At 48.1% G+C, this 26,211-nt stretch overlaps 18 pseudogenes; all 18 read right to left on the bottom strand.

Moving 5' to 3' along the window:
* Positions 1 to 845: 845 nt before the first annotated feature.
* Positions 846 to 964, bottom strand: LOC138659065 (5S ribosomal RNA; annotated as a pseudogene).
* Positions 965 to 1,040: 76 nt separating this feature from the next.
* LOC138658829 (5S ribosomal RNA) lies at positions 1,041 to 1,159 on the bottom strand (annotated as a pseudogene).
* Positions 1,160 to 2,020: 861 nt separating this feature from the next.
* Positions 2,021 to 2,139, bottom strand: LOC138658828 (5S ribosomal RNA; annotated as a pseudogene).
* Positions 2,140 to 2,805: 666 nt separating this feature from the next.
* LOC138659275 (5S ribosomal RNA) lies at positions 2,806 to 2,924 on the bottom strand (annotated as a pseudogene).
* Positions 2,925 to 3,000: 76 nt separating this feature from the next.
* Positions 3,001 to 3,119, bottom strand: LOC138659063 (5S ribosomal RNA; annotated as a pseudogene).
* Positions 3,120 to 3,195: 76 nt separating this feature from the next.
* LOC138658827 (5S ribosomal RNA) lies at positions 3,196 to 3,314 on the bottom strand (annotated as a pseudogene).
* An 861-nt stretch (positions 3,315 to 4,175) lies between these two features.
* LOC138660178 (5S ribosomal RNA) lies at positions 4,176 to 4,294 on the bottom strand (annotated as a pseudogene).
* A 76-nt stretch (positions 4,295 to 4,370) lies between these two features.
* LOC138660167 (5S ribosomal RNA) lies at positions 4,371 to 4,489 on the bottom strand (annotated as a pseudogene).
* Positions 4,490 to 4,565: 76 nt separating this feature from the next.
* On the bottom strand, positions 4,566 to 4,684 carry LOC138660155 (5S ribosomal RNA; annotated as a pseudogene).
* Positions 4,685 to 5,345: 661 nt separating this feature from the next.
* On the bottom strand, positions 5,346 to 5,464 carry LOC138659062 (5S ribosomal RNA; annotated as a pseudogene).
* Positions 5,465 to 5,540: 76 nt separating this feature from the next.
* LOC138658727 (5S ribosomal RNA) lies at positions 5,541 to 5,659 on the bottom strand (annotated as a pseudogene).
* A 666-nt stretch (positions 5,660 to 6,325) lies between these two features.
* Positions 6,326 to 6,444, bottom strand: LOC138660144 (5S ribosomal RNA; annotated as a pseudogene).
* Positions 6,445 to 6,715: 271 nt separating this feature from the next.
* Positions 6,716 to 6,834, bottom strand: LOC138659727 (5S ribosomal RNA; annotated as a pseudogene).
* Positions 6,835 to 6,910: 76 nt separating this feature from the next.
* LOC138659717 (5S ribosomal RNA) lies at positions 6,911 to 7,029 on the bottom strand (annotated as a pseudogene).
* Positions 7,030 to 7,105: 76 nt separating this feature from the next.
* LOC138660133 (5S ribosomal RNA) lies at positions 7,106 to 7,224 on the bottom strand (annotated as a pseudogene).
* A 466-nt stretch (positions 7,225 to 7,690) lies between these two features.
* LOC138658825 (5S ribosomal RNA) lies at positions 7,691 to 7,809 on the bottom strand (annotated as a pseudogene).
* A 666-nt stretch (positions 7,810 to 8,475) lies between these two features.
* LOC138660121 (5S ribosomal RNA) lies at positions 8,476 to 8,594 on the bottom strand (annotated as a pseudogene).
* Positions 8,595 to 10,040: 1,446 nt separating this feature from the next.
* LOC138660110 (5S ribosomal RNA) lies at positions 10,041 to 10,159 on the bottom strand (annotated as a pseudogene).
* Between the last annotated feature and the right edge of the window lie 16,052 nt (positions 10,160 to 26,211).

Raw genomic sequence — 26,211 nt, 5'->3', positions numbered from 1 at the left:
TGCGGGTCTTTTCAAGCGGAAAAAATCGTAAGTGTAAGCTTTGATAAAAACAAAACAATGTGGGAACCGTGCCAGGGATTCCCTGCCAGTCTACCAAGCTGATACTTGCCCAGCCTCAAGCTACTTTGCATTTGTGATCTGACGAAGGCAGGAACATTGAGCTTAGTGCGGCCATTGATGGATTGTTAGCAACCCCGCAAGTTTTTTCAAGAGGAAGAGAATCGTAATACAAAGCTTTGATGAAAACTAAAAAGCATGTCAACGGTACCAGGAATTCCCAGCCAGTCTCCCATGCTGGTACTTGCCCAGCCTCAAGTAGCTCAGCATTTGCGATCTGACGAGGGCAGGCCCATTCAGCATAAAGAAGTAATTGACAGATAGGTCTGTAGCACAAATTTGGGTCTTTTCAAGCGGCAAAAAATTGTAAGGGTAAGCTTTGATAAAAACAAAAAGCACGTCAACGGTACCAGGGATTCCCTGCCAGTCTCCCTTGCTGGTACTTGCCCAGCCTCAAGCTGCTTTGCATTTGCGATCTGACGAGGACAGGCACATTCAGCTTAGAGTGACCATTGACAGATAGTTAGCACCAGTGCGGGTCTTTTCAAGCGGAAAAAAATCGTAAGGGTAAGCTTTGATAAAAACAAAAAGCACGTCAACGGTACCAGGGATTCCCAGCCAGTCTCCCATGCTGGTACTTGCCCAGCCTCAAGCTGCTTTGCATTTGCGATCTGACGAGGGCAGAAACATTCAGCTTAGAGTGACCATTGACAGATAGTTCGCACCAGTGCGGGTCTTTTCAAGCGGAAAAAAATCGTAAGGGTAAGCTTTGATAAAAACAAAAAGCACGTCAGCGGTACCAGGGATTCCCAGCCAGTCTCCCATGCTGGTACTTGCCCAGCCTCAAGCTGCTTAGCATTTGCGATCTGACGAGAGCAGGCACATTCAGCTTAGAGTGGCCATTGACACATAGTGAGCAACTCTGCGGGCCTTTTCAAGAGGAATAGAATCGTAAGGGTAAGCTTTGATGAAAAAAAAAGAAACGTCAATGGCACCAGGGATTCCCAGCCAGTCTCCCATGCTGGTACTTGCCCAGCCTCAAGCTGCTTTGCATTTGCGATCTGACGAGGGCAGGCACATTCAGCTTAGAGTGGCCATTGACAGACAGTTAGCACCTGTGCGGGTCTTTTCAAGCGGAAAAAATCGTAAGTGTAAGCTTTGATAAAAACAAAACAATGTGGGAACCGTGCCAGGGATTCCATGCCAGTCTACCAAGCTGATACTTGCCCAGCCTCAAGCTACTTTGCATTTGTGATCTGACGAAGGCAGGAACATTGAGCTTAGTGCGGCCATTGATGGATTGTTAGCAACTCCGCAAGTTTTTTCAAGAGGAAGAGAATCGTAATACAAAGCTTTGATGAAAACTAAAAAGCATGTCAACGGTACCAGGAATTCCCAGCCAGTCTCCCATGCTGGTACTTGCCCAGCCTCAAGTAGCTCAGCATTTGCGATCTGACGAGGGCAGGCCCATTCAGCATAAAGAAGTAATTGACAGATAGGTCTGTAGCACAAATTTGGGTCTTTTCAAGCGGCAAAAAATTGTAAGGGTAAGCTTTGATAAAAACAAAAAGCACGTCAACGGTACCAGGGATTCCCAGCCAGTCTCCCTTGCTGGTATTTGCCCAGCCTCAAGCTGCTTTGCATTTGCGATCTGACGAGGGCAGGCACATTCAGCTTAGAGTGACCATTGACAGATGGTTAGCACCAGTGCGGGTCTTTTCAAGCGGAAAAAAATCGTAAGGGTAAGCTTTGATAAAAACAAAAAGCACGTCAGCGGTACCATGGATTCCCAGCCAGTCTCCCATGCTGGTACTTGCCCAGCCTCAAGCTGTTTAGCATTTGCGATCTGACGAGAGCAGGCACATTCAGCATAGAGTGGCCATTGACAGATAGTGAGCAACTCTGCGGGCCTTTTCAAGAGGAATAGAATCGTAAGGGTAAGCTTTGATGAAAAAAAAAGAAACGTCAATGGCACCAGGGATTCCCAGCCAGTCTCCCATGCTGGTACTTGCCCAGCCTCAAGCTGCTTTGCATTTGCGATCTGACGAGGGCAGGCACATTCAGCTTAGAGTGGCCATTGACAGACAGTTAGCACCTGTGCGGGTCTTTTCAAGCGGAAAAAATCGTAAGTGTAAGCTTTGATAAAAACAAAACAATGTGGGAACCGTGCCAGGGATTCCCTGCCAGTCTACCAAGCTGATACTTGCCCAGCCTCAAGCTACTTTGCATTTGTGATCTGACGAAGGCAGGAACATTGAGCTTAGTGCGGCCATTGATGGATTGTTAGCAACCCCGCAAGTTTTTTCAAGAGGAAGAGAATCGTAATACAAAGCTTTGATGAAAACTAAAAAGCATGTCAACGGTACCAGGAATTCCCAGCCAGTCTCCCATGCTGGTACTTGCCCAGCCTCAAGTAGCTCAGTATTTGCGATCTGACGAGGGCAGGCCCATTCAGCATAAAGAAGTAATTGACAGATAGGTCTGTAGCACAAATTTGGGTCTTTTCAAGCGGCAAAAAATTGTAAGGGTAAGCTTTGATAAAAACAAAAAGCACGTCAACGGTACCAGGGATTCCCAGCCAGTCTCCCTTGCTGGTACTTGCCCCGCCTCAAGCTGCTTTGCATTTGCGATCTGACGAGGGCAGGCACATTCAGCTTAGAGTGACCGTTGACAGATAGTTAGCACCAGTGCGGGTCTTTTCAAGCGGAAAAAAATCGTAAGGGTAAGCTTTGATAAAAACAAAAAGCACGTCAACGGTACCAGGGATTCCCAGCCAGTCTCCCATGCTGGTACTTGCCCAGCCTCAAGCTGCTTTGCATTTGCGATCTGACGAGGGCAGGCACATTCAGCTTAGAGTGACCATTGACAGATCGTTAGCACCAGTGCGGGTCTTTTCAAGCGGAAAAAATTCGTAAGGGTAAGCTTTGATAAAAACAAAAAGCACGTCAGCGGTACCAGGGATTCCCAGCCAGTCTCCCATGCTGGTACTTGCCCAGCCTCAAGCTGCTTAGCATTTGCGATCTGACGAGAGCAGGCACATTCAGCTTAGAGTGGCCATTGACAGATAGTGAGCAACTCTGCGGGCCTTTTCAAGAGGAATAGAATCGTAAGGGTAAGCTTTGATGAAAAAAAAAGAAACGTCAATGGCACCAGGGATTCCCAGCCAGTCTCCCATGCTGGTACTTGCCCAGCCTCAAGCTGCTTTGCATTTGCGATCTGACGAGGGCAGGCACATTCAGCTTAGAGTGGCCATTGACAGACAGTTAGCACCTGTGCGGGTCTTTTCAAGCGGAAAAAATCGTAAGTGTAAGCTTTGATAAAAACAAAACAATGTGGGAACCGTGCCAGGGATTCCCTGCCAGTCTACCAAGCTGATACTTGCCCAGCCTCAAGCTACTTTGCATTTGTGATCTGACGAAGGCAGGAACATTGAGCTTAGTGCGGCCATTGATGGATTGTTAGCAACCCCGCAAGTTTTTTCAAGAGGAAGAGAATCGTAATACAAAGCTTTGATGAAAACTAAAAAGCATGTCAACGGTACCAGGAATTCCCAGCCAGTCTCCCATGCTGGTACTTGCCCAGACTCAAGTAGCTCAGCATTTGCGATCTGACGAGGGCAGGCCCATTCAGCATAAAGAAGTAATTGACAGATAGGTCTGTAGCACAAATTTGGGTCTTTTCAAGCGGCAAAAAATTGTAAGGGTAAGCTTTGATAAAAACAAAAAGCACGTCAACGGTACCAGGGATTCCCAGCCAGTCTCCCTTGCTGGTACTTGCCCAGCCTCAAGCTGCTTTGCATTTGCGATCTGACGAGGACAGGCACATTCAGCTTAGAGTGACCATTGTCAGATAGTTAGCACCAGTGCGGGTCTTTTCAAGCGGCAAAAAATCGTAAGGGTAAGCTTTGATAAAAACAAAAAGCACGTTAACGGTACCAGGGATTCCCAGCCAGCCTCCCATGCTGGTACTTGCCCAGCCTCAAGCTGCTTTGCATTTGCGATCTGACGAGGGCAGGCACATTCAGCTTAGAGTGACCGTTGACAGATAGTTAGCACCAGTGCGGGTCTTTTCAAGCGGAAAAAAATCGTAAGGGTAAGCTTTGATAAAAACAAAAAGCACGTCAACGGTACCAGGGATTCCCAGCCAGTCTCCCATGCTGGTACTTGCCCAGCCTCAAGCTGCTTTGCATTTGCGATCTGACGAGGGCAGGCACATTCAGCTTAGAGTGACCGTTGACAGATAGTTAGCACCAGTGCGGGTCTTTTCAAGCGGCAAAAAATCGTAAGGGTAAGCTTTGATAAAAACAAAAAGCACGTCAACGGTACCAGGGATTCCCAGCCAGTCTCCCATGCTGGTACTTGCCCAGCCTCAAGCTGCTTTGCATTTGCGATCTGACGAGGGCAGGCACATTCAGCTTAGAGTGACCGTTGACAGATAGTTAGCACCAGTGCGGGTCTTTTCAAGCGGAAAAAAATCGTAAGGGTAAGCTTTGATAAAAACAAAAAGCACGTCAACGGTACCAGGGATTCCCAGCCAGTCTCCCATGCTGGTACTTGCCCAGCCTCAAGCTGCTTTGCATTTGCGATCTGACGAGGGCAGGCACATTCAGCTTAGAGTGACCGTTGACAGATAGTTAGCACCAGTGCGGGTCTTTTCAAGCGGAAAAAAATCGTAAGGGTAAGCTTTGATAAAAACAAAAAGCACGTCAACGGTACCAGGGATTCCCAGCCAGTCTCCCATGCTGGTACTTGCCCAGCCACAAGCTGCTTAGCATTTGCGATCTGACGAGGGCAGGCACATTCACCTTAGAGTGACCGTTGACAGATAGTTAGCACCAGTGCGGGTCTTTTCAAGCGGAAAAAAATCGTAAGGGTAAGCTTTGATAAAAACAAAAAGCACGTCAACGGTACCAGGGATTCCCAGCCAGTCTCCCATGCTGGTACTTGCCCAGCCTCAAGCTGCTTTGCATTTGCGATCTGACGAGGGGAGGCACACTCAGCTTAGAGTGACCGTTGACAGATAGTTAGCACCAGTGCGGGTCTTTTCAAGCGGAAAAAAATCGTAAGGGTAAGCTTTGATAAAAACAAAAAGCACGTCAACGGTACCAGGGATTCCCAGCCAGTCTCCCATGCTGGTACTTGCCCAGCCTCAAGCTGCTTTGCATTTGCGATCTGACGAGGGCAGAAACATTCAGCTTAGAGTGACCATTGACAGATAGTTAGCACCAGTGCGGGTCTTTTCAAGCGGAAAAAAATCGTAAGGGTAAGCTTTGATAAAAACAAAAAGCACGTCAGCGGTACCAGGGATTCCCAGCCAGTCTCCCATGCTGGTACTTGCCCAGCCTCAAGCTGCTTAGCATTTGCGATCTGACGAGAGCAGGCACATTCAGCTTAGAGTGGCCATTGACAGATAGTGAGCAACTCTGCGGGCCTTTTCAAGAGGAATAGAATCGTAAGGGTAAGCTTTGATGAAAAAAAAAGAAACGTCAATGGCACCAGGGATTCCCAGCAAGTCTCCCATGCTGGTACTTGCCCAGCCTCAAGCTGCTTTGCATTTGCGATCTGACGAGGGCAGGCACATTCAGCTTAGAGTGGCCATTGACAGACAGTTAGCACCTGTGCGGGTCTTTTCAAGCGGAAAAAATCGTAAGTGTAAGCTTTGATAAAAACAAAACAATGTGGGAACCGTGCCAGGGATTCCCTGCCAGTCTACCAAGCTGATACTTGCCCAGCCTCAAGCTACTTTGCATTTGTGATCTGACGAAGGCAGGAACATTGAGCTTAGTGCGGCCATTGATGGATTGTTAGCAACTCCGCAAGTTTTTTCAAGAGGAAGAGAATCGTAATACAAAGCTTTGATGAAAACTAAAAAGCATGTCAACGGTACCAGGAATTCCCAGCCAGTCTCCCATGCTGGTACTTGCCCAGCCTCAAGTAGCTCAGCATTTGCGATCTGACGAGGGCAGGCCCATTCAGCATAAAGAAGTAATTGACAGATAGGTCTGTAGCACAAATTTGGGTCTTTTCAAGCGGAAAAAAATCGTAAGGGTAAGCTTTGATAAAAACAAAAAGCACGTTAACGGTACCAGGGATTCCCAGCCAGTCTCCCATGCTGGTACTTGCCCAGCCTCAAGCTGCTTTGCATTTGCAATCTGACGAGGGCAGGCACATTCAGCTTAGAGTGACCGTTGACAGATAGTTAGCACTAGTGCGGGTCTTTTCAAGCGGAAAAAAATCGTAAGGGTAAGCTTTGATAAAAACAAAAAGCACGTCAACGGTACCAGGGATTCCCAGCCAGTCTCCCATGCTGGTACTTGCCCAGCCTCAAGCTGCTTTGCATTTGCGATCTGACGAGGGCAGGCACATTCAGCTTAGAGTGACCGTTGACAGATAGGTAGCACCAGTGCGGGTCTTTTCAAGCGGAAAAAAATCGTAAGGGTAAGCTTTGATAAAAACAAAAAGCACGTCAACGGTACCAGGGATTCCCAGCCAGTCTCCCACGCTGGTACTTGCCCAGCCTCAACCTGCTTTGCATTTGCGATCTGACGAGGGCAGGCACATTCAGCTTAGAGTGACCGTTGACAGATAGTTAGCACCAGTGCGGGTCTTTTCAAGCGGAAAAAAATCATAAGGGTAAGCTTTGATAAAAACAAAAAGCACGTCAACGGTACCAGGGATTCCCAGCCAGTCTCCCATGCTGGTACTTGCCCAGCCTCAAGCTGCTTTGCATTTGCGATCTGACGAGAGCAGGCACATTCAGCTTAGAGAGACCGTTGACAGATAGTTAGCACCAGTGCGGGTCTTTTCAAGCGGAAAAAAATCGTAAGGGTAAGCTTTGATAAAAACAAAAAGCACGTCAACGGTACCAGGGATTCCCAGCCAGTCTCCCATGCTGGTACTTGCCCAGCCTCAAGCTGCTTTGCATTTGCGATCTGATGAGGGCAGGCACATTCAGCTTAGAGTGACCGTTGACAGATAGTTAGCACCAGTGCGGGTCTTTTCAAGCGGAAAAAAATCGTAAGGGTAAGCTTTGATAAAAACAAAAAGCACGTCAACGGTACCAGGGATTCCCAGCCAGTCTCCCATGCTGGTACTTGCCCAGCCTCAAGCTGCTTTGCATTTGCGATCTGACGAGGGCAGGCACATTCAGCTTAGAGTGACCGTTGACAGATAGTTAGCACCAGTGCGGGTCTTTTCAAGCGGAAAAAAATCGTAAGGGTAAGCTTTGATAAAAACAAAAAGCACGTCAACGGTACCAGGGATTCCCAGCCTGTCTCCCATGCTGGTACTTGCCCAGCCTCAAGCTGCTTTGCATTTGCGATCTGACGAGGGCAGGCACATTCAGCTTAGAGTGACCATTGACAGATCGTTAGCACCAGTGCGGGTCTTTTCAAGCGGAAAAAAATCGTAAGGGTAAGCTTTGATAAAAACAAAAAGCACGTCAGCGGTACCAGGGATTCCCAGCCAGTCTCCCATGCTGGTACTTGCCCAGCCTCAAGCTGCTTAGCATTTGCAATCTGACGAGAGCAGGCACATTCAGCTTAGAGTGGCCATTGACAGATAGTGAGCAACTCTGCGGGCCTTTTCAAGAGGAATAGAATCGTAAGGGTAAGCTTTGATGAAAAAAAAAGAAACGTCAATGGCACCAGGGATTCCCAGCCAGTCTCCCATGCTGGTACTTGCCCAGCCTCAAGCTGCTTTGCATTTGCGATCTGACGAGGGCAGGCACATTCAGCTTAGAGTGGCCATTGACAAACAGTTAGCACCTGTGCGGGTCTTTTCAAGCGGAAAAAATCGTAAGTGTAAGCTTTGATAAAAACAAAACAATGTGGGAACCGTGCCAGAGATTCCCTGCCAGTCTACCAAGCTGATACTTGCCCAGCCTCAAGCTACTTTGCATTTGTGATCTGACGAAGGCAGGAACATTGAGCTTAGTGCGGCCATTGATGGATTGTTAGCAACCCCGCAAGTTTTTTCAAGAGGAAGAGAATCGTAATACAAAGCTTTGATGAAAACTAAAAAGCATGTCAACGGTACCAGGAATTCCCAGCCAGTCTCCCATGCTGGTACTTGCCCAGCCTCAAGTAGCTCAGTATTTGCGATCTGACGAGGGCAGGCCCATTCAGCATAAAGAAGTAATTGACAGATAGGTCTGTAGCACAAATTTGGGTCTTTTCAAGCGGCAAAAAATTGTAAGGGTAAGCTTTGATAAAAACAAAAAGCACGTCAACGGTACCAGGGATTCCCAGCCAGTCTCCCTTGCTGGTACTTGCCCAGCCTCAAGCTGCTTTGCATTTGCGATCTGACGAGGACAGGCACATTCAGCTTAGAGTGACCATTGACAGATAGTTAGCACCAGTGCGGGTCTTTTCAAGCGGAAAAAAATCGTAAGGGTAAGCTTTGATAAAAACAAAAAGCACGTCAACGGTACCAGGGATTCCCAGCCAGTCTCCCATGCTGGTACTTGCCCAGCCTCAAGCTGCTTTGCATTTGCGATCTGACGAGGGCAGGCACATTCAGCTTAGAGTGACCGTTGACAGATAGTTAGCACCAGTGCGGGTCTTTTCAAGCGGAAAAAAATCGTAAGGGTAAGCTTTGATAAAAACAAAAAGCACGTCAATGGTACCAGGGATTCCCAGCCAGTCTCCCATGCTGGTACTTGCCCAGCCTCAAGCTGCTTTGCATTTGCGATCTGACGAGGGCAGGCACATTCAGCTTAGAGCGACCATTGACAGATTGTTAGCACCAGTGCGGGTCTTTTCAAGCGGAAAAAAATCGTAAGGGTAAGCTTTGATAAAAACAAAAAGCACGTCAGCGGTACCAGGGATTCCCAGCCAGTCTCCCATGCTGGTACTTGCCCAGCATCAAGCTGCTTAGCATTTGCGATCTGACGAGAGCAGGCACATTCAGCTTAGAGTGGCCATTGACAGATAGTGAGCAACTCTGCGGGCCTTTTCAAGAGGAATAGAATCGTAAGGGTAAGCTTTGATGAAAAAAAAAGAAACGTCAATGGCACCAGGGATTCACAGCCAGTCTCCCATGCTGGTACTTGCCCAGCCTCAAGCTGCTTTGCATTTGCGATCTGACGAGGGCAGGCACATTCAGCTTAGAGTGGCCATTGACAGACAGTTAGCACCTGTGCGGGTCTTTTCAAGCGGAAAAAATCGTAAGTGTAAGCTTTGATAAAAACAAAACAATGTGGGAACCGTGCCAGGGATTCCCTGCCAGTCTACCAAGCTGATACTTGCCCAGCCTCAAGCTACTTTGCATTTGTGATCTGACGAAGGCAGGAACATTGAGCTTAGTGCGGCCATTGATGGATTGTTAGCAACCCCGCAAGTTTTTTCAAGAGGAAGAGAATCGTAATACAAAGCTTTGATGAAAACTAAAAAGCATGTCAACGGTACCAGGAATTCCCAGCCAGTCTCCCATGCTGGTACTTGCCCAGCCTCAAGTAGCTCAGCATTTGCGATCTGACAAGGGCAGGCCCATTCAGCATAAAGAAGTAATTGACAGATAGGTCTGTAGCACAAATTTGGGTCTTTTCAAGCGGCAAAAAATTGTAAGGGTAAGCTTTGATAAAAACAAAAAGCACGTCAACGGTACCAGGGATTCCCAGCCAGTCTCCCTTGCTGGTACTTGCCCAGCCTCAAGCTGCTTTGCATTTGCGATCTGACGAGGACAGGCACATTCAGCTTAGAGTGACCATTGACAGATAGTTAGCACCAGTGCGGGTCTTTTCAAGCGGCAAAAAATCGTAAGGGTAAGCTTTGATAAAAACAAAAAGCACGTTAACGGTACCAGTGATTCCCAGCCAGTCTCCCATGCTGGTACTTGCCCAGCCTCAAGCTGCTTTGCATTTGCGATCTGACGAGGGCAGGCACATTCAGCTTAGAGTGACCGTTGACAGATAGTTAGCACCAGTGCGGGTCTTTTCAAGTAGAAAAAAATCGTAAGGGTAAGCTTTGATAAAAACAAAAAGCACGTCAACGGTACCAGGGATTCCCAGCCAGTCTCCCATGCTGGTACTTGCCCAGCCTCAAGCTGCTTTGCATTTGCGATCTGACGAGGGCAGGCACATTCAGCTTAGAGTGACCGTTGACAGATAGTTAGCACCAGTGCGGGTCTTTTCAAGCGGAAAAAAATCGTAAGGGTAAGCTTTGATAAAAACAAAAAGCACGTCAACGGTACCAGGGATTCCCAGCCAGTCTCCCATGCTGGTACTTGCCCAGCCTCAAGCTGCTTTGCATTTGTGATCTGACGAGGGCAGGCACATTCAGCTTAGAGTGACCATTGACAGATCGTTAGCACCAGTGCGGGTCTTTTCAAGCGGAAAAAAATCGTAAGGGTAAGCTTTGATAAAAACAAAAAGCACGTCAGCGGTACCAGGGATTCGCAGCCAGTCTCCCATGCTGGTACTTGCCCAGCCTCAAGCTGCTTAGCATTTGCGATCTGACGAGAGCAGGCACATTCAGCTTAGAGTGGCCAATGACAGAAAGTGAGCAACTCTGCGGGCCTTTTCAAGAGGAATAGAATCGTAAGGGTAAGCTTTGATGAAAAAAAAAGAAACGTCAATGGCACCAGGGATTCCCAGCCAGTCTCCCATGCTGGTACTTGCCCAGCCTCAAGCTGCTTTGCATTTGCGATCTGACGAGAGCAGGCACATTCAGCTTAGAGTGGCCATTGACAGACAGTTAGCACCTGTACGGGTCTTTTCAAGCGGAAAAAATCATAAGTGTAAGCTTTGATAAAAACAAAACAATGTGGGAACGGTGCCAGGGATTCCCTGCCAGTCTACCAAGCTGATACTTGCCCAGCCTCAAGCTACTTTGCATTTGTGATCTGACGAAGGCAGGAACATTGAGCTTAGTGCGGCCATTGATGGATTGTTAGCAACCCCGCAAGTTTTTTCAAGAGGAAGAGAATCGTAATACAAAGCTTTGATGAAAACTAAAAAGCATGTCAACGGTACCAGGAATTCCCAGCCAGTCTCCCATGCTGGTACTTGCCCAGCCTCAAGTAGCTCAGCATTTGCGATCTGACGAGGGCAGGCCCATTCAGCATAAAGAAGTAATTGACAGATAGGTCTGTAGCACAAATTTGGGTCTTTTCAAGCGGCAAAAAATTGTAAGGGTAAGCTTTGATAAAAACAAAAAGCACGTCAACGGTACCAGGGATTCCCAGCCAGTCTCCCTTGCTGGTACTTGCCCAGCCTCAAGCTGCTTTGCATTTGCGATCTGACGAGGACAGGCACATTCAGCTTAGAGTGACCATTGACAGATAGTTAGCACCAGTGCGGGTCTTTTCAAGCGGCAAAATATCGTAAGGGTAAGCTTTGATAAAAACAAAAAGCACGTTAACGGTACCAGGGATTCCCAGCCAGTCTCCCATGCTGGTACTTGCCCAGCCTCAAGCTGCTTTGCTATCTGACGAGGGCAGGCACATTCAGCTTAGAGTGACCGTTGACAGATAGTTAGCACCAGTGCGGGTCTTTTCAAGCGGAAAAAAATCGTAAGGGTAAGCTTTGATAAAAACAAAAAGCACGTCAACGGTACCAGGGATTTCCAGCCCGTCTCCCATGCTGGTACTTGCCCAGCCTCAAGCTGCTTTGCATTTGCGATCTGACGAGGGCAGGCACATTCAGCTTAGAGTGACCGTTGACAGATAGTTAGCACCAGTGCGGGTCTTTTCAAGCGGAAAAAAATCGTAAGGGTAAGCTTTGATAAAAACAAAAAGCACGTCAACGGTACCAGGGATTCCCAGCCAGTCTCCCATGCTGGTACTTGCCCAGCCTCAAGCTGCTTTGCATTTGCGATCTGACGAGGGCAGGCACATTCAGCTGAGAGTGACCGTTGACAGATAGTTAGCACCAGTGCGGGTCTTTTCAAGCGGAAAAAAATCGTAAGGGTAAGCTTTGATAAAAACAAAAAGCACGTCAACGGTACCAGGGATTCCCAGCCAGTCTCCCATGCTGGTACTTGCACAGCCTCAAGCTGCTTTGCATTTGCGATCCGACGAGGGCAGGCACATTCAGCTTTGAGAGACCGTTGACAGATAGTTAGCACCAGTGCGGGTCTTTTCAAGCGGAAAAAAATCGTAAGGGTAAGCTTTGATAAAAACAAAAAGCACGTCAACGGTACCAGGGATTCCCAGCCAGTCTCCCATGCTGGTACTTGCCCAGCCTCAAGCTGCTTTGCATTTGCGATCTGATGAGGGCAGGCACATTCAGCTTAGAGTGACCGTTGACAGATAGTTAGCACCAGTGCGGGTCTTTTCAAGCGGAAAAAAATCGTAAGGGTAAGCTTTGATAAAAACAAAAAGCACGTCAACGGTACCAGGGATTCCCAGCCAGTCTCCCATGCTGGTACTTGCCCAGCCTCAAGCTGCTTTGCATTTGCGATCTGACGAGGGCAGGCACATTCAGCTTAGAGTGACCGTTGACAGATAGTTAGCACCAGTGCGGGTCTTTTCAAGCGGAAAAAAATCGTAAGGGTAAGCTTTGATAAAAACAAAAAGCACGTCAACGGTACCAGGGATTCCCAGCCACTCTCCCATGCTGGTACTTGCCCAGCCTCAAGCTGCTTTGCATTTGCGATCTGATGAGGGCAGGCACATTCAGCTTAGAGTGACCGTTGACAGATAGTTAGCACCAGTGCGGGTCTTTTCAAGCGGAAAAAAATCGTAAGGGTAAGCTTTGATAAAAACAAAAAGCACGTCAACGGTACCAGGGATTCCCAGCCAGTCTCCCATGCTGGTACTTGCCCAGCCTCAAGCTGCTTTGCATTTGCGATCTGACGAGGGCAGGCACATTCAGCTTAGAGTGACCGTTGACAGATAGTTAGCACCAGTGCGGGTCTTTTCAAGCGGAAAAAAATCGTAAGGGTAAGCTTTGATAAAAACAAAAAGCACGTCAACGGTACCAGGGATTCCCAGCCACTCTCCCATGCTGGTACTTGCCCAGCCTCAAGCTGCTTTGCATTTGCGATCTGACGAGGGCAGGCACATTCAGCTTAGAGTGACCATTGACAGATCGTTAGCACCAGTGCGGGTCTTTTCAAGCGGAAAAAAATCGTAAGGGTAAGCTTTGATAAAAACAAAAAGCACGTCAGCGGTACCAGGGATTCCCAGCCAGTCTCCCATGCTGGTCCTTGCCAAGCCTCATGCTGCTTAGCATTTGCGATCTGACGAGAGCAGGCACATTCAGCTTAGAGTGGCCATTGACAGATAGTGAGCAACTCTGCGGGCCTTTTCAAGAGGAATAGAATCGTAAGGGTAAGCTTTGATGAAAAAAAAAGAAACATCAATGGCCACAGGGATTCGCAGCCAGTCTCCCATGCTGGTACTTGCCCAGCCTCAAGCTGCTTTGCATTTGCGATCTGACGAGGGCAGGCACATTCAGCTTAGAGTGGCCATTGACAGACAGTTAGCACCTGTGCGGGTCTTTTCAAGCGGAAAAAATCGTAAGTGTAAGCTTTGATAAAAACAAAACAATGTGGGAACCGTGCCAGGGATTCCCTGCCAGTCTACCAAGCTGATACTTGCCCAGCCTCAAGCTACTTTGCATTTGTGATCTGACGAAGGCAGGAACATTGAGCTTAGTGCGGCCATTGATGGATTGTTAGCAACCCCGCAAGTTTTTTCAAGAGGAAGAGAATCGTAATACAAAGCTTTGATGAAAACTAAAAAGCATGTCAACGGTACCAGGAATTCCCAGCCAGTCTCCCATGCTGGTACTTGCCCAGCCTCAAGTAGCTCAGTATTTGCGATCTGACGAGGGCAGGCCCATTCAGCATAAAGAAGTAATTGACAGATAGGTCTGTAGCACAAATTTGGGTCTTTTCAAGCGGCAAAAAATTGTAAGGGTAAGCTTTGGTAAAAACAAAAAGCACGTCAACGGTACCAGGGATTCCCAGCCAGTCACCCTTGCTGGTACTTGCCCAACCTCAAGCTGCTTTGCATTTGCGATCTGACGAGGACAGGCACATTCAGCTTAGAGTGACCATTGACAGATAGTTTGCACCAGTGCGGGTCTTTTCAAGCGGCAAAAAATCGTAAGGGTAAGCTTTGATAAAAACAAAAAGCACGTTAACGGTACCAGGGATTCCCAGCCAGTCTCCCATGCTGGTACTTGCCCAGCCTCAAGCTGCTTTGCATTTGCGATCTGACGAGGGCAGGCACATTCAGCTTAGAGTGACCGTTGACAGATAGTTAGCACCAGTGCGGGTCTTTTCAAGCGGAAAAAAATCGTAAGGGTAAGCTTTGATAAAAACAAAAAGCACGTCAACGGTACCAGGGATTCCCAGCCAGTCTCCCATGCTGGTACTTGCACAGCCTCAAGCTGCTTTGCATTTGCGATCTGACGAGGGCAGGCACATTCAGCTTAGAATGACCGTTGACAGATAGTTAGCACCAGTGCGGGTCTTTTCAAGCGGAAAAAAATCGTAAGGGTAAGCTTTGATAAAAACAAAAAGCACGTCAACGGTACCAGGGATTCCCAGCCAGTCTCCCATGCTGGTACTTGCCCAGCCTCAAGCTGCTTTGCATTTGCGATCTGACGATGGCAGGCACATTCAGCTTAGAGTGACCGTTGACAGATAGTTAGCACCAGTGCGGGTCTTTTCAAGCGGAAAAAAATCGTAAGGGTAAGCTTTGATAAAAACAAAAAGCACGTCAACGGTACCAGGGATTCCCAGCCAGTCTCCCATGCTGGTACTTGCCCAGCCTCAAGCTGCTTTGCATTTGCGATCTGACGAAGGCAGGCACACTCAGCTTAGAGTGACCATTGACAGATCGTTAGCACCAGTGCGGGTCTTTTCAAGCGGAAAAAAATCGTAAGGGTAAGCTTTGATAAAAACAAAAAGCACGTCAGCGGTACCAGGGATTCCCAGCCAGTCTCCCATGCTGGTACTTGCCCAGCCTCAAGCTGCTTAGCATTTGCAATCTGACGAGAGCAGGCACATTCAGCTTAGAGTGGCCATTGACAGTTAGTGAGCAACTCTGCGGGCCTTTTCAAGAGGAATAGAATCGTAAGGGTAAGCTTTGATGAAAAAAAAGAAACGTCAATGGCACCAGGGATTCCCAGCCAGTCTCCCTTGCTGGTCCTTGCCCAGCCTCAAGCTGCTTTGCATTTGCGATCTGACGAGGGCAGGCACATTCAGCTTAGAGTGGCCATTGACAGACAGTTAGCACCTGTGCGGGTCTTTTCAAGCGGAAAAAATCGTAAGTGTAAGCTTTGATAAAAACAAAACAATGTGGGAACCGTGCCAGGGATTCCCTGCCAGTCTACCAAGCTGATACTTGCCCAGCCTCAAGCTACTTTGCATTTGTGATCTGACGAAGGCAGGAACATTGAGCTTAGTGCGGCCATTGATGGATTGTTAGCAACCCCGCAAGTTTTTTCAAGAGGAAGAGAATCGTAATACAAAGCTTTGATGAAAACTAAAAAGCATGTCAACGGTACCAGGAATTCCCAGCCAGTCTCCCATGCTGGTACTTGCCCAGCCTCAAGTAGCTCAGTATTTGCGATCTGACGAGGGCAGGCCCATTCAGCATAAAAAAGTAATTGACAGATATGTCTGTAGCACAAATTTGGGTCTTTTCAAGCGGCAAAAAATTGTAAGGGTAAGCTTTGATAAAAACAAAAAGCACGTCAACGGTACCAGGGATTCCCAGCCAGTCTCCCTTGCTGGTCCTTGCCCAGCCTCAAGCTGCTTTGCATTTGCGATCTGACGAGGACAGGCACATTCAGCTTAGAGTAACCATTGACAGATAGTTAGCACCAGTGCGGGTCTTTTCAAGCGGAAAAAAATCATAAGGGTAAGCTTTGATAAAAACAAAAAGCACGTTAACAGTACCAGGGATTCCCAGCCAGTCTCCCATGCTGGTACTTGCCCAGCCTCAAACTGCTTTGCATTTGCGATCTGACGAGGGCAGGCACATTCAGCTTAGAGTGACCGTTGACAGATAGTTAGCACCAGTGCGGGTCTTTTCAAGCGGAAACAAATCGTAAGGGTAAGCTTTGATAAAAACAAAAAGCACGTCAACGGTACCAGGGATTCCCAGCCAGTCTTCCATGCTGGTACTTGCCCAGCCTCAAGCTGCTTTGCATTTGCGATCTGACGATGGCAGGCACATTCAGCTTAGAGTGGCCATTGACAGATAGTGAGCAACTCTGCGGGCCTTTTCAAGAGGAATAGAATCGTAAGGGTAAGCTTTGATGAAAAAAAAAGAAACGTCAATGGCACCAGGGATTCCCAGCCAGTCTCCCATGCTGGTACTTGCCCAGCCTCAAGCTGCTTTGCATTTGCGATCTGACGAGGGCAGGCACATTCAGCTTAGAGTGACCATTGACAGATAGTTAGCACCAGTGCGGGTCTTTTCAAGCGGAAAAAAATCGTAAGCGTAAGCTTTGATAAAAACAAAAAGCACGTCAACGGTACCAGGGACTCCCAGCCAGCCTCCCATGCTGGTACTTGCCCAGCCTCAAGCTGCTTTGCATTTGCGATCTGACGAGGGCAGGCACATTCAGCTTAGAGTGACCATTGACAGATTGTTAGCACCAGTGCGGGTCTTTTCAAGCGGAAAAAAATCGTAAGGGTAAGCTTTGATAAAAACAAAAAGCACGTCAGCGGTACCAGGGATTCCCAGCCAGTCTCCCATGCTGGTACTTGCCCAGGCTCAAGCTGCTTAGCATTTGCGATCTGACGAGAGCAGGCACATTCAGCTTAGAGTGGCCATTGACAGATAGTGAGCAACTCTGCGGGCCTTTTCAAGAGGAATAGAATCGTAAGGGTAAGCTTTGATGAAAAAAAAAGAAACGTCAATGGCACCAGGGATTCCCAGCCAGTCTCCCATGCTGGTACTTGCCCAGCCTCAAGCTGCTTTGCATTTGCGATCTGACGAGGGCAGGCACATTCAGCTTAGAGTGACCGTTGACAGATAGTTAGCACCAGTGCGGGTCTTTTCAAGCGGAAAAAAATCGTAAGGGTAAGCTTTGATAAAAACAAAAAGCACGTCAACGGTACCAGGGATTCCCAGCCAGTCTCCCATGCTGGTACTTGCCCAGCCTCAAGCTGCTTTGCATTTGCGATCTGACGAGGGCAGGCACATTCAGCTTAGAGTGACCGTTGACAGATAGTTAACACCAGTGCGGGTCTTTTCAAGCGGAAAAAAATCGTAAGGGTAAGCTTTGATAAAAACAAAAAGCACGTCAACGGTACCAGGGATTCCCAGCCAGTCTCCCATGCTGGTACTTGCCCAGCCTCAAGTAGCTCAGCATTTGCGATCTGACGAGGGCAGGCCCATTCAGCATAAAGAAGTAATTGACAGATAGGTCTGTAGCACAAATTTGGGTCTTTTCAAGCGGAAAAAAATCGTAAGGGTAAGCTTTGATAAAAACAAAAAGCACGTCAACGGTACCAGGGATTCCCAGCCAGTCTCCCATGCTGGTACTTGCCCAGCCTCAAGCTGCTTTGCATTTGCGATCTGACAAGGGCAGGCACATTCAGCTTAGAGTGACCATTGACAGATCGTTAGCACCAGTGCGGGTCTTTTCAAGCGGAAAAAAATCGTAAGGGTAAGCTTTGATAAAAACAAAAAGCACGTCAGCGGTACCAGGGATTCCCAGCCAGTCTCCCATGCTGGTACTTGCCCAGCCTCAAGCTGCTTAGCATTTGCGATCTGACGAGAGCAGGCACATTCAGCTTAGAGTGGCCATTGACAGTAAGTGAGCAACTCTGCGGGCCTTTTCAAGAGGAATTGAATCGTAAGGGTAAGCTTTGATGAAAAAAAAAGAAACGTCAATGGCACCAGGGATTCCCAGCCAGTCTCCCATGCTGGTACTTGCCCAGCCTCAAGCTGCTTTGCATTTGCGATCTGACGAGGGCAGGCACATTCAGCTTAGAGTGACCGTTGACAGATAGCTAGCACCAGTGCGGGTCTTTTCAAGCGGAAAAAAATCGTAAGGGTAAGCTTTGATAAAAACAAAAAGCACGTCAACGGTACCAGGGATTCCCAGCCAGTCTCCCATGCTGGTACTTGCCCAGCCTCAAGCTGCTTTGCATTTGCGATCTGACGAGGGCAGGCACATTCAGCTTAGAGTGACCGTTGACAGATAGTTAGCACCAGTGCGGGTCTTTTCAAGCGGAAAAAAATCGTAAGGGTAAGCTTTGATAAAAACAAAAAGCACGTCAACGGTACCAGGGATTCCCAGCCAGCCTCCCATGCTGGTACTTGCCCAGCCTCAAGCTGCTTTGCATTTGCGATCTGACGAGGGCAGGCACATTCAGCTTAGAGTGACCATTGACAGATCGTTAGCACCAGTGCGGGTCTTTTCAAGCGGAAAAAAATCGTAAGGGTAAGCTTTGATAAAAACAAAAAGCACGTCAGCGGTACCAGGGATTCCCAGCCAGTCTCCCATGCTGGTACTTGCCCAGGCTCAAGCTGCTTAGCATTTGCGATCTGACGAGAGCAGGCACATTCAGCTTAGAGTGGCCATTGACAGATAGTGAGCAACTCTGCGGGCCTTTTCAAGAGGAATAGAATCGTAAGGGTAAGCTTTGATGAAAAAAAAAGAAACGTCAATGGCACCAGGGATTCCCAGCCAGTCTCCCATGCTGGTACTTGCCCAGCCTCAAGCTGCTTTGCATTTGCGATCCGACGAGGGCAGGCACATTCAGCTTAGAGTGACCGTTGACAGATAGTTAGCACCAGTGCGGGTCTTTTCAAGCGGAAAAAAATCGTAAGGGTAAGCTTTGATAAAAACAAAAAGCACGTCAACGGTACCAGCGATTCCCAGCCAGTCTCCCATGCTGGTACTTGCCCAGCCTCAAGCTGCTTTGCATTTGCGATCTGACGAGGGCAGGCACATTCAGCTTAGAGTGACCGTTGACAGATAGTTAACACCAGTGCGGGTCTTTTCAAGCGGAAAAAAATCGTAAGGGTAAGCTTTGATAAAAACAAAAAGCACGTCAACGGTACCAGGGATTCCCAGCCAGTCTCCCATGCTGGTACTTGCCCAGCCTCAAGTAGCTCAGCATTTGCGATCTGACGAGGGAAGGCCCATTCAGCATAAAGAAGTAATTGACAGATAGGTCTGTAGCACAAATTTGGGTCTTTTCAAGCGGAAAAAAATCGTAAGGGTAAGCTTTGATAAAAACAAAAAGCACGTCAACGGTACCAGGGATTCCCAGCCAGTCTCCCATGCTGGTACTTGCCCAGCCTCAAGCTGCTTTGCATTTGCGATCTGACGAGGGCAGGCACATTCAGCTTAGAGTGACCATTGACAGATCGTTAGCACCAGTGCGGGTCTTTTCAAGCGGAAAAAAATCGTAAGGGTAAGCTTTGATAAAAACAAAAAGCACGTCAGCGGTACCAGGGATTCCCAGCCAGTCTCCCATGCTGGTACTTGCCCAGCCTCAAGCTGCTTTGCATTTGCGATCTGACGAGGGCAGGCACATTCAGCTTAGAGTGACCGTTGACAGATAGTTAGCACCAGTGCGGGTCTTTTCAAGCGGAAAAAAATCGTAAGGGTAAGCTTTGATAAAAACAAAAAGCACGTCAACGGTACCAGGGATTCCCAGCCAGTCTCCCATGCTGGTACTTGCCCAGCCTCAAGCTGCTTTGCATTTGCGATCTGACGAGGGCAGGCACATTCAGCTTAGAGTGACCGTTGACAGATAGTTAGCACCAGTGCGAGTCTTTTCAAGCGGAAAAAAATCATAAGGGTAAGCTTTGATAAAAACAAAAAGCACGTCAACGGTACCAGGGATTCCCAGCCAGTCTCCCATGCTGGTACTTGCCCAGCCTCAAGCTGCTTTGCATTTGCGATCTGACGAGGGCAGGCACATTCAGCTTAGAGTGACCGTTGACAGATAGTTAGCACCAGTGCGGGTCTTTTCAAGCGGAAAAAAATCGTAAGGGTAAGCTTTGATAAAAACAAAAAGCACGTCAACGGTACCAGGGATTCCCAGCCAGTCTCCGATGCTGGTACTTGCCCAGCCTCAAGCTGCATTGCATTTGCGATCTGACGAGGGCAGGCACATTCAGCTTAGAGTGACCATTGACAGATCGTTAGCACCAGTGCGGGTCTTTTCAAGCGGAAAAAAATCGTAAGGGTAAGCTTTGATAAAAACAAAAAGCACGTCAGCGGTACCAGGGATTCCCAGCCAGTCTCCCATGCTGGTACTTGCCCAGCCTCAAGCTGCTTAGCATTTGCGATCTGACGAGAGCAGGCACATTCAGCTTAGAGTGGCCATTGACAGATAGTGAGCAACTCTGCGGGCCTTTTCAAGAGGAATAGAATCGTAAGGGTAAGCTTTGATGAAAAAAAAAGAAACGTCAATGGCACCAGTGATTCCCAGCCAGTCTCCCATGCTGGTACGTGCCCAGCCTCAAGCTGCTTTGCATTTGCGATCTGACGAGGGCAGGCACATTCAGCTTAGAGTGTCCATTGACAGACAGTTAGCACCTGTGCGGGTCTTTTCAAGTGGAAAAAATCGTAAGTGTAAGCTTTGATAAAAACAAAACAATGTGGGAACCGTGCCAGGGATTCCCTGCCAGTCTACCAAGCTGATACTTGCCCAGCCTCAAGCTACTTTGCATTTGTGATCTGACGAAGGCAGGAACATTGAGCTTAGTGCGGCCATTGATGGATTGTTAGCAACCCCGCAAGTTTTTTCAAGAGGAAGAGAATCGTAATACAAAGCTTTGATGAAAACTAAAAAGCATGTCAACGGTACCAGGAATTCCCAGCCAGTCTCCCATGCTGGTACTTGCCCAGCATTTGCGATCTGACGAGGGCAGGCCCATTCAGCATAAAGAAGTAATTGACAGATAGGTCTGTAGCACAAATTTGGGTCTTTTCAAGCGGCAAAAAATTGTAAGGGTAAGCTTTGATAAAAACAAAAAGCACGTCAACGGTACCAGGGATTCCCAGCCAGTCTCCCTTGCTGGTACTTGCCCAGCCTCAAGCTGCTTTGCATTTGCGATCTGACGAGGACAGGCACATTCAGCTTAGAGTGACCATTGACAGATAGTTAGCACCAGTGCGGGTCTTTTCAAGCGGCAAAAAATCGTAAGGGTAAGCTTTGATAAAAACAAAAAGCACGTTAACGGTACCAGGGATTCCCAGCCAGTCTCCCATGCTGGTACTTGCCCAGCCTCAAGCTGCTTTGCATTTGCGATCTGACGAGGGCAGGCACATTCAGCTTAGAGTGACCGTTGACAGATAGCACCAGTGCGGGTCTTTACAAGCGGAAAAAAATCGTAAGGGTAAGCTTTGATAAAAACAAAAAGCACGTCAACGGTACCAGGGATTCCCAGCCAGTCTCCCATGCTGGTACTTGCCCAGCCTCAAGCTGCTTTGCATTTGCGATCTTACGAGGGCAGGCACATTCAGCTTAGAGTGACCGTTGACAGATAGTTAGCACCAGTGCGGTTCTTTTCAAGCGGAAAAAAATCGTAAGGGTAAGCTTTGATAAAAACAAAAAGCACGTCAACGGTACCAGGGATTCCCAGCCAGTCTCCCATGCTGGTACTTGCCCAGCCTCAAGCTGCATTGCATTTGCGATCTGACGAGGGCAGGCACATTCAGCTTAGAGTGACCATTGACAGATCGTTAGCACCAGTGCGGGTCTTTTCAAGCGGAAAAAAATCGTAAGGGTAAGCTTTGATAAAAACAAAAAGCACGTCAGCGGTGCCAGGGATTCCCAGCCAGTCTCCCATGCTGGTACTTGCCCAGCCTCAAGCTGCTTAGCATTTGCGATCTGACGAGAGCAAGCACATTCAGCTTAGAGTGGCCATTGACAGATAGTGAGCAACTCTGCGGGCCTTTTCAAGAGGAATAGAATCGTAAGGGTAAGCTTTGATGAAAAAAAAAGAAACGTCAATGGCACCAGTGATTCCCAGCCAGTCTCCCATGCTGGTACTTGCCCAGCCTCAAGCTGCTTTGCATTTGCGATCTGACGAGGGCAGGCACATTCAGCTTAGAGTGTCCATTGACAGACAGTTAGCACCTGTGCGGGTTTTTTCAAGTGGAAAAAATCGTAAGTGTAAGCTTTGATAAAAACAAAACAATGTGGGAACCGTGCCAGGGATTCCCTGCCAGTCTACCAAGCTGATACTTGCCCAGCCTCAAGCTACTTTGCATTTGTGATCTGACGAAGGCAGGAACATTGAGCTTAGTGCGGCCATTGATGGATTGTTAGCAACCCCGCAAGTTTTTTCAAGAGGAAGAGAATCGTAATACAAAGCTTTGATGAAAACTAAAAAGCATGTCAACGGTACCAGGAATTCCCAGCCAGTCTCCCATGCTGGTACTTGCCCAGCATTTGCGATCTGACGAGGGCAGGCCCATTCAGCATAAAGAAGTAATTGACAGATAGGTCTGTAGCACAAATTTGGGTCTTTTCAAGCGGCAAAAAATTGTAAGGGTAAGCTTTGATAAAAACAAAAAGCACGTTAACGATACCAGGGATTCCCAGCCAGTCTCCCATGCTGGTACTTGCCCAGCCTCAAACTGCTTTGCATTTGCGATCTGACGAGGGCAGGCACATTCAGCTTAGAGTGACCGTTGACAGATAGTTAGCACCAGTGCGGGTCTTTACAAGCGGAAAAAAATCGTAAGGGTAAGCTTTGATAAAAACAAAAAGCACGTCAACGGTACCAGGGATTCCCAGCCAGTCTCCCATGCTGGTACTTGCTCAGCCTCAAGCTGCTTTGCATTTGCGATCTGACGAGGGTAGGCACATTCAGCTTAGAGTGACCGTTGACAGATAGTTAGCACCAGTGCGGGTCTTTTCAAGCGGAAAAAAATCGTAAGGGTAAGCTTTGATAAAAACAAAAAGCACGTCAACGGTACCAGGGATTCCCAGCCAGTCTCCCATGCTGGTGCTTGCCCAGCCTCAAGCTGCTTTGCATTTGCGATCTGACGAGGGCAGGTACATTCAGCTTAGAGTGACCGTTGACAGATAGTTAGCACCAGTGCGGGTCTTTTCAAGCGGAAAAAAATCGTAAGGGTAAGCTTTGATAAAAACAAAAAGCACGTCAACGGTACCAGGGATTCCCAGCCAGTCTCCCATGCTGGTACTTGCCCAGCCTCAAGCTGCTTTGCATTTGCGATCTGACGAGGGCAGGCACATTCAGCTTAGAGTGACCGTTGACAGATAGTTAGCACCAGTGCGGGTCTTTTCAAGCGGAAAAAAATCGTAAGGGTAAGCTTTGATAAAAACAAAAAGCACGTCAACGGTACCAGGGATTCCCAGCCAGTCTCCCATGCTGGTACTTGCCCAGCCTCAAGCTGCTTTGCATTTGCGATCTGACGAGGGCAGGCACATTCAGCTTAGAGTGACCGTTGACAGATAGTTAGCACCAGTGCGGGTCTTTTCAAGCGGAAAAAAATCGTAAGGGTAAGCTTTGATAAAAACAAAAAGCACGTCAACGGTACCAGGGATTCCCAGTCAGTCTCCCATGCTGGTACTTGCCCAGCCTCAAGCTGCTTTGCATTTGCGATCTGACGAGGGCAGGCACATTCAGCTTAGAGTGACCATTGACAGATCGTTAGCACCAGTGCGGGTCTTTTCAAGCGGAAAAAAATCGTAAGGGTAAGTTTTGATAAAAACAAAAAGCACGTCAGCGGTACCAGGGATTCCCAGCCAGTCTCCCATGCTGGTACTTGCCCAGCCTCAAGCTGCTTAACATTTGCGATCTGACGAGAGCAGGCACATTCAGCTTAGAGTGGCCATTGACAGATAGTGAGCAACTCTGCGGGCCTTTTCAAGAGGAATAGAATCGTAAGGGTAAGCTTTGATGAAAAAAAAAGAAACGTCAATGGCACCAGGGATTCCCAGCCAGTCTCCCATGCTGGTACTTGCCCAGCCTCAAGCTGCTTTGCATTTGCGATCTGACGAGGGCAGGCACATTCAGCTTAGAGTGACCGTTAACAGATAGTTAGCACCAGTGCGGGTCTTTTCAAGCGGAAAAAAATCGTAAGGGTAAGCTTTGATAAAAACAAAAAGCACGTCAACGGTACCAGGGATTCCCAGCCAGTCTCCCATGCTGGTACTTGCCCAGCCTCAAGCTGCTTTGCATTTGCGATCTGACGAGGGCAGGCACATTCAGCTTAGAGTGACCGTTGACAGATAGTTAGCACCAGTGCGGGTCTTTTCAAGCGGAAAAAAATCGTAAGGGTAAGCTTTGATAAAAACAAAAAGCACGTCAACAGTACCAGGGATTCCCAGCCAGTCTCCCATGCTGGTACTTGCCCAGCCTCAAGCTGCTTTGCATTTGCGATCTGACGAGGGCAGGCACATTCAGCTTAGAGTGACCTTTGACAGATAGTTAACACCAGTGCGGGTCTTTTCAAGCGGAAAAAAATCGTAAGGGTAAGCTTTGATAAAAACAAAAAGCACGTCAACGGTACCAGGGATTCCAGCCAGTCTCCCATGCTGGTACTTGCCCAGCCTCAAGCTGCTTTGCATTTGTGATCTGACGAGGGCAGGCACATTCAGCTTAGAGTGACCATTGACAGATCGTTAGCACCAGTGCGGGTCTTTTCAAGCGGAAAAAAATCGTAAGTGTAAGCTTTGATAAAAACAAAAAGCACGTCAGCGGTACCAGGGATTCCCAGCCAGTCTCCCATGCTGGTACTTGCCCAGCCTCAAGCTGCTTAGCATTTGCGATCTGACGAGAGCAGGCACATTCAGCTTAGAGTGGCCATTGACAGATAGTGCGCAACTCTGCGGGCCTTTTCAAGAGGAATAGAATCGTAAGGGTAAGCTTTGATGAAAAAAAAAGAAACGTCAATGGCACCAGGGATTACCAGCCAGTCTCCCATGCTGGTACTTGCCCAGCCTCAAGCTGCTTTGCATTTGCGATCTGACGAGGGCAGGCACATTCAGCTTAGAGTGGCCATTGACAGACAGTTAGCACCTGTGCGGGTCTTTTCAAGCGGAAAAAATCGTAAGTGTAAGCTTTGATAAAAACAAAACAATGTGGGAACCGTGCCAGGGATTCCCTGCCAGTCTACCAAGCTGATACTTGCCCAGCCTCAAGCTACTTTGCATTTGTGATCTGACGAAGGCAGGAACATTGAGCTTAGTGCGGCCATTGATAGATTGTTAGCAACCCGGCAAGTTTTTTCAAGAGGAAGAGAATCGTAATACAAAGCTTTGATGAAAACTAAAAAGCATGTCAACGGTACCAGGAATTCCCAGCCAGTCTCCCATGCTGGTACTTGCCCAGCCTCATGTAGCTCAGCATTTGCGATCTGACGAGGGCAGGCCCATTCAGCATAAAGAAGTAATTGACAGATAGGTCTGTAGCACAAATTTGGGTCTTTTCAAGCGGCAAAAAATTGTAAGGGTAAGCTTTGATAAAAACAAAAAGCACGTCAACGGTACCAGGGATTCCCAGCCAGTCTCCCTTGCTGGTACTTTCCCAGCCTCAAGCTGCTTTGCATTTGCGATCTGACGAGGACAGGCACATTCAGCTTAGAGTGACCATTGACAGATAGTTAGCACCAGTGCGGGTCTTTTCAAGCGGCAAAAAATCGTAAGGGTAAGCTTTGATAAAAACCAAAAGCACGTTAACGGTACCAGGGATTCCCAGCCAGTCTCCCATGCTGGTACTAGCCCAGCCTCAAGCTGCTTTGCATTTGCGATCTGACGAGGGCAGGCACATTCAGCTTAGAGTGACCGTTGACAGATAGTTAGCACCAGTGCGGGTCTTTTCAAGCGGAAAAAAATCGTAAGGGTAAGCTTTGATAAAAACAAAAAGCACGTCAACGGTACCAGGGATTCCCAGCCAGTCTCCCATGCTGGTACTTGCCCAGCCTCAAGCTGCTTTGCATTTGCGATCTGACGAGGGCAGGCACATTCAGCTTAGAGTGACAATTGACAGATAGTTAGCACCAGTGCGGGTCTTTTCAAGCGGAAAAAAATCGTAAGGGTAAGCTTTGATAAAAACAAAAAGCGCGTCAACGGTACCAGGGATTCCCAGCCAGTCTCCCATACTGGTACTTGCCCAGCCTCAAGCTGCTTTGCATTTGCGATCTGACGAGGTCAGGCACATTCAGCTTAGAGTGACCGTTGACAGATAGTAAGCACCAGTGCGGGTCTTTTCAAGCGGAAAAAAATCGTAAGGGTAAGCTTTGATAAAA

This window comes from Ranitomeya imitator, chromosome 1, assembly GCF_032444005.1.
Source record: "Ranitomeya imitator isolate aRanImi1 chromosome 1, aRanImi1.pri, whole genome shotgun sequence".
NCBI classification, from domain to species: Eukaryota; Metazoa; Chordata; class Amphibia; order Anura; family Dendrobatidae; genus Ranitomeya; species Ranitomeya imitator.
Note: the sequence above shows the minus strand (reverse complement) of the source record. Positions and strands in the feature narration are given on the sequence as shown.